At 40.5% G+C, this 11,086-nt stretch overlaps 1 protein-coding gene across 4 annotated transcripts in view; it reads left to right on the forward strand.

The window, feature by feature from the left end:
• The first annotated feature begins 883 nt into the window (after positions 1 to 883).
• The window catches only part of Ascc3 (activating signal cointegrator 1 complex subunit 3), a 279,428-nt gene continuing 269,225 nt past the window's right edge, over positions 884 to 11,086 (forward strand). For 2 of the 4 annotated variants that reach the window (XM_021204568.1, XM_029542107.1), the window contains exon 1: positions 884 to 1,112. The gene's annotated coding sequence lies outside the window, so the exon portion shown is untranslated. The remainder of the gene's footprint in view (positions 1,113 to 11,086) is intronic. The other 2 variants (XM_029542105.1, XM_029542106.1) reach the window with 1 other exon arrangement.

Below are 11,086 nucleotides of genomic sequence, written 5' to 3' on the forward strand. Positions count from 1 at the left end.
TGGTAGGATGCTGTGGACTCATGTATTTGATTTCCTTTACTTTTAAAAGAAACAAGTTCAGTCTCTACTGAGTTTGATATGCGTGCTTCACAGGTGCAGTCTAATCACTACCTGTGGTGTTTTGTTTGTTTGTTTGTTTTTGTTTGCTGTTGTTGTTCCTGGATAAAAATTAGAACAGTCACTTTATCTACCCTCTTTTCAGATTCATAAGCTGAAACGTTTGTTTTCTGAGTTTGATTTTTCTCAAGTTCAGCTGCTGAGTCTAGTCTTGACGTGCTCTAGCTCATGTTTTGTATTTAGTTTTTCACGACACGATGGTTATAATACTGGTGTTGCATTAAAATATTCATAGAGATGTCAGTTAAGTGTAGCTTAGTGTTGTTTACATGAGTGAATTAATTTTGCAAGACAGTTTTCTTGATCCTTGTTGAATAGTTTTTTTTTTTTTTTTTTTTTTTTTTTTTTTTTTTTTTTTTTTTAGGTTAGCGTTTCTAAATTTGCCAGTCGCACCAGGCTATCGTCAGATGTTTTGTTCCGAAGGTCAGAAATAACTTCAGAAGTACAAAGTGGAGAATAATGAAACTCAGGGAAAACGAAACTTGAGCCTAGAGCAGGTGGGCGGAACCATCTAGTAACCCCGGGACTGTGACTCACTGGTTTCTGCCTTCCGTAGGAATTAAATACTCTGCAGTTAACAGAGCCGAGCGGGGATTGGGGAGGCGAAGAGGAAGTAGCGGGAGTCGGCCGGAGGGAGCCAAGAGTCCGACCACTGTGAGCTGAACCTTGCTAGCGTAGACGCCACCCGACACCACCCCCCATGGGCGGGGCCGAGGGCGGCCCGGTGCTGACGTGGCGACGTTGGCGTCGCGGCCGGTGACGTGTAGCCGGCGCCCGCCCCGCCCCTCCTCGGCTGTCGGCGCGGGTGTGTGGGCTTGTGGGTCGGTGCCAGCTGGGCAGCCCTCGCGCGCTAAGGCGTGACAGCGAGCGACCCCCGCCGGCCCGCGTGTGCTGCGGAGGAGGTCGGGGCGCAGCCCTCCGCTCCGCTCCGCCGGAGTGAGAAGAGGAAGCAAAACCTCCAGGAGGCCGGAGGCGCGCGTGGCGGCGGGGCTGAGGTGAGCTAAGGAGAGGGAGGGCGCGGGTGGCGGAGCCCGAGTGTGCGGCGGGGCGGGGCGGGTCTCAGAGTCCGGAAGAGCACGGGCGGACCGAGCTGTCATCCCTCGACTGGGCGTCCCGGCTCACCTAAGTTTGTAGGTGGGGGTTGGGGTGAAAACTCCAGCGCGATTGCCCACGTGTAAGGACAGAATGGCCACATGATGAAAAATGTTCTGTTCTAGGCTTAACCTGTTTTCTCCTCCCCCGCCCCTTATTTATGTTATAAATTCCTAGCAACAGCGTTCTTCGCGAACATCTGTTGGGTTGGGTTCTGGAGTTCAGGGCTGTGGGTGAATTTAACAATCCGAGGACTCTAGAGTGTGATTGTTTTTTTTTTTTAATAAGTGTCTATACTAAGGGGATGCTAAGGAGGTAGATGAAGTGGTTCTTGGTAGGATGCTGTGGACTCATGTATTTGATTTCCTTTACTTTTAAAAGAAACAAGTTCAGTCTCTACTGAGTTTGATATGCGTGCTTCACAGGTGCAGTCTAATCACTACCTGTGGTGTTTTGTTTGTTTGTTTGTTTTTGTTTGCTGTTGTTGTTCCTGGATAAAAATTAGAACAGTCACTTTATCTACCCTCTTTTCAGATTCATAAGCTGAAACGTTTGTTTTCTGAGTTTGATTTTTCTCAAGTTCAGCTGCTGAGTCTAGTCTTGACGTGCTCTAGCTCATGTTTTGTATTTAGTTTTTCACGACACGATGGTTATAATACTGGTGTTGCATTAAAATATTCATAGAGATGTCAGTTAAGTGTAGCTTAGTGTTGTTTACATGAGTGAATTAATTTTGCAAGACAGTTTTCTTGATCCTTGTTGAATAGTTTTTTTTTTTTTTTTTAAAAATAAGTTGGTTCATTCATTCATTCATTTGTTCACTCTTCATTCATTCACTAGCACTGTGGGAGGTCTAGGACATAGAAAGTCCCTGTTCTCATAGAACTTTGTATAGTTAACTAGCAAGAGCCCTTTAGGAGGAATGTTTAAATTAATTGGAAACAAATTTCTGTCTGAAAGCATTTTCATTTTTTCTAGTATTTACATTGGCTGTATTAATACCTCATGTCTGGCATAGGAGATAGAAAGTCTGCATACAAAACATTTTTATAAAGAGCCAAGATGATAACAGAATAAAGTTTTTACTCTAATTCATCTTTCTTGAGGATAGTTTGTGTAAGTATAGTTTTCAACTTTGAGAAAGTGAATATGTGCAGTTAAAATTTTAGCTTATGAACATCTACAGAAATAAATGAAGAATTAACAGAGGAGACAATAAGGAATTGACTTGAACATTCCAAATCTGAAAACCCAAAATATGAAGTACCCCCAAAACTTGATTGCAAAGAACTTGTAAATAAACGTTACGAGGAACAATTAGCCATATCTGAAGTCTACATGTCAACGGAGGTATTATACAGTTAGAGAATTCTGAAGCTGTAGAGCTTTACATTGGATTTTACATTTTCACTAATACATGTATTTTAACTCATTATTTAACACAAAAAATTAAAAAAAAAACCAGTGGAAAAAAATCTCTACAATATCTTTCAAGACTCAATGTCTACTACTTGATTTTATTTCTCCTTTATCACCTAATATTAAACCTTCTCCTTTTTTGGGGGGGAGGGGTTTCGAGACAGGGTTTCTCTGTATAGCCCTGGTTGTCCTGGAACTCACTTTGTAGACCAGGCTGGCCTCGAACTCAGAAATCCACCTGCCTCTGCCTCCTGAGTGCTGGGATTAAAGGCGTGCACCACCACGCCTGGCTAACCTTCTCCTTTTTTACTTGTTCTCTGAAGTCATGTTTACATTTGTATGCACACACACACACACTCAGGAGAGATAGGAGGGAGAAGAGGGGTACTAAACTAGTAACTTAGTATAACAGAAGATATGTTTTTCTTTCTTTCTGAGATAATATGACCTCACTAAAGGTCATTCTAAGACAGTGGTTCTCAACCTTCCTAATGCAGCAACCCTTTAGTATAGCTCCTCATGATGTGGTGACCCTCAATCATAAGATTATTTCATTGCTACTTCATAATTAGAATTTTGTTACTGTTATGAATCATTATGTAAATATCTGATAATGCAGGCTGATATGTTATTCTTCAAAGAGTTGTGACCCACAGGTTGAGAATAAGAGCTGAGTATTCATATATATATATATATATATATATATATATATATATATATATATATATACACACACACACACACACACACAAACATACCCGATTTTCATTTGTGGATGGACAATTAGTTGGTTCTATGTTCTTTTTATAGTTAATAAAAAAAAAAAGAGTAGTAAACATAGGGTTAAAATCATCTTTATGGCTGGGCATGGTGGCACACACCTTTAATCCCAGCACTGGAGGCAGAGGCAGGTGGATTTCTGAGTTCAAGGCCAGCCTGGTCTACAAAGTGAGTTCCAGGACAGCCAGAGTTATACAGAGAAACCCTGTCTCGAAACCCCCCCCCCAAAACAAAAAAAACAAACAAACAAAAACCAACAAAAACAAAAAACAACCCCCCCCAAAAAAAACCCAACAAAAAATATTATCTATATGGTGTTATTGGGAGTTCTTCAGGGATATCCAGGAGTAAAATAGGTCATATGTTAGTTCTATTTTTGATGACTTTTCAGTGGATTCCCATAATGCCTCTATTAATTTGCATATCTACCATCTGTGAATAAGGGTTCCTGTCTCCACATTCTCTCAAATTCTATCAAATTTCTTGATGACAGGTATTCTGACTGGTGTTATCTTAAAGTTTTAGTTTGAATTTCCCCATTGGCTTTTAAAATACTAAAATGTTGAAGACTTTTAAACTGACTTGGTCATTGGTGTTTCTCTTTTTGAAAACTCTGTTCAGTTCTTTAGCCCTTCTGTTATTTCCTTGATATTTAATTTTGTAATTCTTTGTAAATTCTGACTATTAACCCCTTTTCTGAAGTACAGCTGGTAAAGACCTGTTCTGTGCTGTGCTGATAGTTTCTTTGCTATACAGAACCTGGTATTTGGAGCTTTTATAACTGACTTGTCATCAGAAGTAGAAAGTTGCACATTATCGGCACAATTATTAAAAATGTTGAATAAAATCAATCTGAGACTTTACTATAAAGCATAAATTATTTTTGTTTAGTTGTGGGACGGACCATCATTGACAAACATTTCATTTTTTACATGCAGATATTCTAAAATCTAACAGCTTCAATCTGGGAGCACTTTAATTTCAAACATTTCAAATAAGAAATTCTCAGTCTGTACTTAATACTTGTTTAGCAGCCATGGGAAAGCATGCCTTATAATGTCAGTTACTTTAAGCATTGCAGTAACTTATTTCTTTGTTTTGCCTGGCTCAACACCTAGCAAATAGTCCCTATATAAAGCTTGCACTCAACGCTTAATCAAGTTTTTATTATCTTGAAAGGAGTGTCAGAAATATTTTGTGGTTCTTTTTCATTTTGCGGCTTAGAAAATGGAAATAGTAAGCGTTCTCTTTGGAGAATGACTCACAGAAGTGAAGGAAGATAAGCCAAACCCAATGAAATGAGAGAGATAAGTGAGAATCTAACTCTAATTGTAAAGCTATCTAGCAATCACTAGGTGGGGCAGGGAGGCCAGGCAGGGCAGACAGACAGGGAGATAGAGAGATACAATGATATATAGAACTGAATTTGAATGTAATGAATGTTCGTGCCTTTATAGGACTCCCTCTCTGGTATAAATTTTCTTTCTGGTTTTACTACATTTTGGCCTGACTTCACTTTTACTCTCCAAACAGAACTATTAGGAATTGTGTTTATTGTCAAAGGTTTGTACTGGCTTGGTCATTAGGCTGGAACTTGGTAGAGCACATAAATAAAACTAGTTATAAGAATAAGAATTGTAGTAATAAGAAAGAAATTAATGGTTGATACTAAACATTTTCATGGTATGTTTTAATTAGATAATCGTGAATATTTATATTTAAAGAACAGAAAGCATATGCTTTAGTACTGATTAAATATAAAATTGTAAAACTTCTGCAACAGTTTCTTTGGATGGTTACAGAAATATGCTTAATGCACCTAGTTCACACTGTTGGTGAGTTCTGCTTTAAACCCATGACTTATACTTTTTAATTTGGTAATACATGTTCTACCAAACTTGAGTTTCAAAAGAAGGAATGTAATCTATCTCAGGATTATTGGGTAATTAGGGTATCAGCTGTTAAAACATGACATTTTTAGAAATTGTTATGTCATTTTAAGTTAAGTGAATGAGTAAGAAGACAAACACTTCTCAGTAGTTAGTAAACATGGCTTATGAAATTGATGAGAGAAAACTTAAGTTCTATTCCAAAAGAAGAAATTCATGCTTACTGTTAAGACTAGTTATGTTTTTGACCATGTCAAATGGAACGGTGTAGAAGTGTTAACTTCTCTTATAAATAGGAATAAACGTATCTTTTGTGTTGATTTAAGAAACTTAATTATAAACTTCGTCATGGTTTTCAAGAAGAAATTAGCTTCATGGTGATATTCTTCATACAAGAGACATTCAAGTGTATGTTTTTCAGTTTGATTTTTTTTTTTTAATGACCCGCTGTAGAATATTACCTTCAGGACCACAAAGGAGGCTTACTAAGCATTCTTTGCAAAGATTTTTAATTATGTATATATGTATATGCACTTAAGTGTGGATGCCTGCAAAAGCCAGGAGGAGGTGTTGAATCCCCTAGGTCTGGGTGTAGTGGGTAAGATCGTCCCCTATAGGCTCATAGACTTGAATGCTTAGATATCAGGGAGTGGCATTACTTGAGAAGGATTAGAAGGCATAGCTCTGTTGGAGTATGTATGGCCTTTTTGGAGGAATTATGCCAATGTGAGTTAGCTTTGAAGTTACAAAAGCCCAATCTGGACCCAGAGTCTAGCTCCTGCTGCCTGCAGATCTGGATGTAGAACTCTCAGCTTCTTCTCCAGCACCATGTCCACTTGTATAGTCCCATGCTCCCTGCTGTGATGATAATAGGCTAAACCTCTGACAGTTTAAGCAAGTCCCATTTAAATGTTCTCTTTTATAAGTGATGCCATGGTCAATGTCCCTTCACAGTGGTAAGACACTGGAGTCACCAGTAGCTCTTATTTGCCTGATGTGGGTGCTAGGATCTGAACTTGGGTGGTTGTTAAACACTGAGCCATCCCTCCAATCTGTTTGTGAACATTTTTAAAGGACCAAAAGCTTTTTATTTCTTTTAAATTGTTTTTATTTATTTACATTCCAAATGTTGCCCCCCTTCCTGGTCCCTCCTACAAGAGTTCTTCACCCCATCACCCTCTTCCTTGCCTCTGAGAGTGTGCTTCCCCTCATCCCCCTCCCCAACTCCCCATCTCCCTTCCTTGGGCATCAAGTCTCTATAGGATTAGGAACATCCTCTCCTACTGAGGCCAGGCAAGGCAGTCCTTTGCTACATATGTGCCAGAGACCATAGACCAGCTCATGTTTGCTCCTTGTTTATTTAGTTGGTGGCTTAGTCTTTGGGAGCACCCAGGGGTCCAGGTTAGTTGATACTGTTGGTTTTCCTATAGGGTTGCTGTGATGGTTTGTATATTCTTGGACCAGGGAGAGGCACCATTTGGAGGTGTGACCTGGTTGGAGTAGGTGTTTCACTGTGGGTGTTGGTGTAACACTCTCACCCTAGTTGCCTGGAAGTCAGTCTTTCACTAGCAGCCTTCAGATGAAGATGTAGAGCTCTCAACTCTGCCTGCACCATGCCTGCTGAATGCTGCCCTGCTCCCACCTTGATGATAATGGACTGAACCTCTAACCCTCTAAGCCAGCCCCAATTAAATGTTATTGTTTATAAGACTTGCCTTGGTCATGGTGTCTGTTCATAGCAGTAAAACCCTAAGACAGAGTTGGTACCAGGGACTGGGGTATTGCTGTGATAGGCTTGACCATGCTTTTATTTGAAAGAATGTGGATTTTGGGACTTTGNATTTGGANCACAGTGGAATGCTTTAAATGGGGCTTAATGGATCATCCTAGTAGGAATATGGAAAATTTTGTTGCTGGGAGTAATTTGAACTGTCAACACAGATTCAAAGAGATTTATTTCAAAGGAGAAGAATTTCAGAATGTGGCATAAAGACTGTTCTTGTGGTATTTTGGTGAAGAATGTGGCTACTTTTTGTCCTTATGTGAAAAGTCTGCCTGAGGCTAAGGTGAAGAGACTCAGATTAATTGCATTGACAAAGGAAGTTTCAAAAAAGCCCAGCAGAGACTTTGTTCTCTGGTTAAGTCTTATGAAGAGAAGTTTGAACAAGCATACCAAGCTTAGAAAGGAAAAATATAAAATACATGGTTTGAGTATTAAAGGGGTACCAGGAAGTGAAATAGAGCAAAATCCTATGTTCTAGGAGATAACAGATTAAGGGAGGGGGNCCTTGGGGCAAGATCCTACCCAGCTAAATTTAGATCCAGGCNTGGTGGTACACACCTTTAATCTTAAGAGACAGGCATGCTGATCTCTGCATTCAAGATCAATCTACAGAGCAAGATCCACGATAGCCAAGCTTAGGCAGTGAAGGATTTGGAAAACATAAAGCCAGTGACAATGTAATAGTACAAGGGGGTCATGTTCTAGTTCTTGTAAAGCAGGAGAACTCTGCAGCTTCAGCCATGTGGCTCTGGNTCTAGAGTTAAGAATGGAAGGAACTACTGGGACAATTGATGGCTGGTTAGCTGGAGCTAAGAAATTAGCAATGATTAAGAAGAGACCAGCATCACTGAGGTGAAATCTTCTGGGAATTATTTTCTGGGAGCTAAAAGAAGTTGTGTTCCAGAGATAGCCAAGGTTGTACCTTGTGCTTCGGCTGGCCTTGGTAATGTGTAAGAGGTGGTACTGGTTTTGAAGGCATGAAGGTATCATGAAGAACTTGGCACTGTGAGAGGTCATGGAAAGCCACTGGAGAAGGTGTAGCCTCAGCTGTAGTTGATGGCCCAGGACTGAAGGGGTCATGCAAAGGATTTGAGGCTTGGCACCATGTAGAGATCCTATGAGAGGCTATTGGTGAAGCCTAGTTGGAGTGGAACACCCCAGTGTATTGGAGATGTCAGTACCATGGGTTGCTTACCAAGAACAGCAGCCGTAGTGGAGTGGATCAACCTGAGCTTAGAGTGCTACAGAGGGCAGAGCTGGAGAAGTTATGCCAGCCCTTAGGAGGAGTCTAAAAGATCAAGTGGAATCCCAGACACTGAAACAGGAAGCTATAACATTGAAATTGCTTTGGACAGTCAAAGATGTTAAAGATGCCAGAGCCATAGGATACATGCTGAGGAAAGCTGCTAACAGGGAGTGGAACCAGCCCAGGAGAAAGCAGTTTGTNGCAGTCAACAAAGATGAAAAAGGAGTGGAGATCTGAAGATTNCTTTGACATCAGCCATGGAGATGCAGAGTTTGGAGATTGCCAGCTGGTTTCCTGTCTTTCTTTGGGGATTACAGTTCAGTGATCTCAGAAGAGACCTTGAATTTTGGACTTCTAACATTGTTGAGACTGCTATAGACTATGAGGACGTTGAAAGTTGGACTAAATGCATTTTGCATTATGCTATGTTTAAGTAGTCCCCCCCCCCCAGACTCATGTGTTTGAACAAGTCTATGGGGGCCAGGGAGTGGAATGTGATGGTTTGTATATTCTTGGACCAGGGAGTGGCACCATTTGGAGATGTGACCTGGTTGGAGTAGGTGTTTCACTTTGGGTGTTGGCGTAACACTCTCACCCTAGTTGCCTGGAAGTCAGTCTTTCACTAGCAGCCTTCAGATGAAGATGTAGAACTCTCAACTCTGCCTGCACCATGCCTGCTGGATGCTGCCCTGCTCCCACCTTGGTGATAATGGACTGAACCTCTAACCCTGTAATTGTAAGCCAGCCCCAATTAAATGTTGTTGTTTATAAGACTTGCCTTGGTCATGGTGTCTGTTCACAGCAGTAAAACCCTAACTAAGTCAGTTGGCATCACCTTCATCTCCTTTAATCCTTCATAACTCTTCCATTGGGGTCCTTGACCTCAGTCCAGTGGTTGGCTGTAAATATCTGCATCTGCCTCATCCAGCTGCTGGTAGAGCCTCTCAGAGGAAAGCCATGCTGCAAGCACAACATGACATCAGTAATAGTGTCAGGATTTGGTGGCTACCCATGGGATGGATCTCAAGTTGGGCCAGTTGCTGGATGGCCTTTCCTTTAATCTCTGCCCCAGACTTTTTGACAGGAACAATACTGGGTCAAAAAGTTTGAAGGTAGGTTGGTGAATCAGCACTTCCATGGGGGCCTGTCTATCTACTGGAGGTGGTCTTCAGGTTCCATTTTTGCTAAGGTCATCACCATTGGCTAGTGGGAACCTTTAGCATCACAGGTCTTTGGGACTTTCTACAGGTTCACCCTACCCTTCACTCATTGTAGCTGCATATTTCTGTTCATTCATCTGGCACTCTGGGCTTCTCTCCTGTCCCTACCCCCATACCTGATCCTGTCACTTCTTTCTCCTCCCCATTCTGTATCCTCCGAGGTCCCTCCTTCCATCTGCCTCCTGTGATTATTTTGTTTGCTCTTCTAAGTGCAATTAAAGCATCCTCACTTTGGCCTTTCTTCTTGTTAAGCTTCATGTGGTCTGTGAGTTGTATCATGAGTATTCTGAGCTTTTTGGCTAGTATCTACTTATCAGTGAGAACATACTATGTATGTCCTTTTGGATCTATGTTACCTCACTCAACATGATATTTTCTAGTTCTACACATTTGTCTGCAAAATTCATGATGTCCTTGTTTTTAATTGCTGAACCATACTCCATTGTGTAGATGTACCACATTTTCTTTATTCATTCTGGTTGAGGGACATCTGAGTTGTTCAAAAGCTTTTTCAAAATTATTAGAACTGTCTGTATCAGTGGTTCTTAGCATGTGGGTCGAAACCCCTTGGAGAAGATTAAACAAACCTTTCACAGGGATTGCCTTAGATCATCAGAAAACACATATTTATATTATGATTCATAATAGTAGAAAAAGTAGTTATGAAGTAGCAATAAAAGTAATTTTATGGTCTTGGGGTCACAATATGAGGAACTGTATTAAAGGGTTGCAGCATTAGGAAGATTTGAGAACCACTGCTCTATATTTTAGGACTGATTTGCTAAGGAATAATCTAATAATCATTTTCAGACATATTAATACTCTAGAAATGCATAATTCAGTAAGTATTTTTTTGAGTTTCTCTCCACAGGTCAATAAACTACATAAGGTAGTGGGGAACAGCAAGAAACATGCTACTCCTATACTCCAGGGTTTAATGGTCATCCTGTGGCAAGACCTCTGTACTAAATGAGTTTCACCTCTATCTTAAAAAAAGATAAGTGAGTTACACTAGGTAGTTTGACAGTGTCCAAATTTAACTCCTTTCTTAGAGATACTGTGCTCATACAGTACTAAAAGATGAACTTTGGAAGAACATGGGTAAAGTGCTTAATTCAGGGGCATTTTACCACATGGTATTTTTATACAGTTGACTGTAACCTTTTTCTTAGACCTCTCTTCCATTTGTTTTGGTGATAAACTTTACTCCTTGCCTCATAGACTCTATGGCCTTCTGACTCTATGGCCTCTTTATAGATATTTTCCTCCTATTTATTCCTTGCAAGTTTGTTCTTCATTTTTGTGCTGTCTTTTCTTACTTCTTTTAAAATCTATTCCTGTAGTTTTGTTGGTGAATCACATATGTCTTTCCTAAAACCAGACCTCTCTCCTGAGTTCTGCACCTATTTCTACTTGAATGTTGTCTTAGTCAGGGTTTCTATTCTTGCACAAACATCATGACCAAGAAGCAAGTTGGGGAGGAAAGGGTTTATTCGGCTTACATTTCCATACTGCTGTTGATCACCAAAGGATGCAGGAC

The sequence above is a fragment of the Mus pahari genome, chromosome 9, assembly GCF_900095145.1.
Source record: "Mus pahari chromosome 9, PAHARI_EIJ_v1.1, whole genome shotgun sequence".
In the NCBI taxonomy this organism is placed as follows: domain Eukaryota; kingdom Metazoa; phylum Chordata; class Mammalia; order Rodentia; family Muridae; genus Mus; species Mus pahari.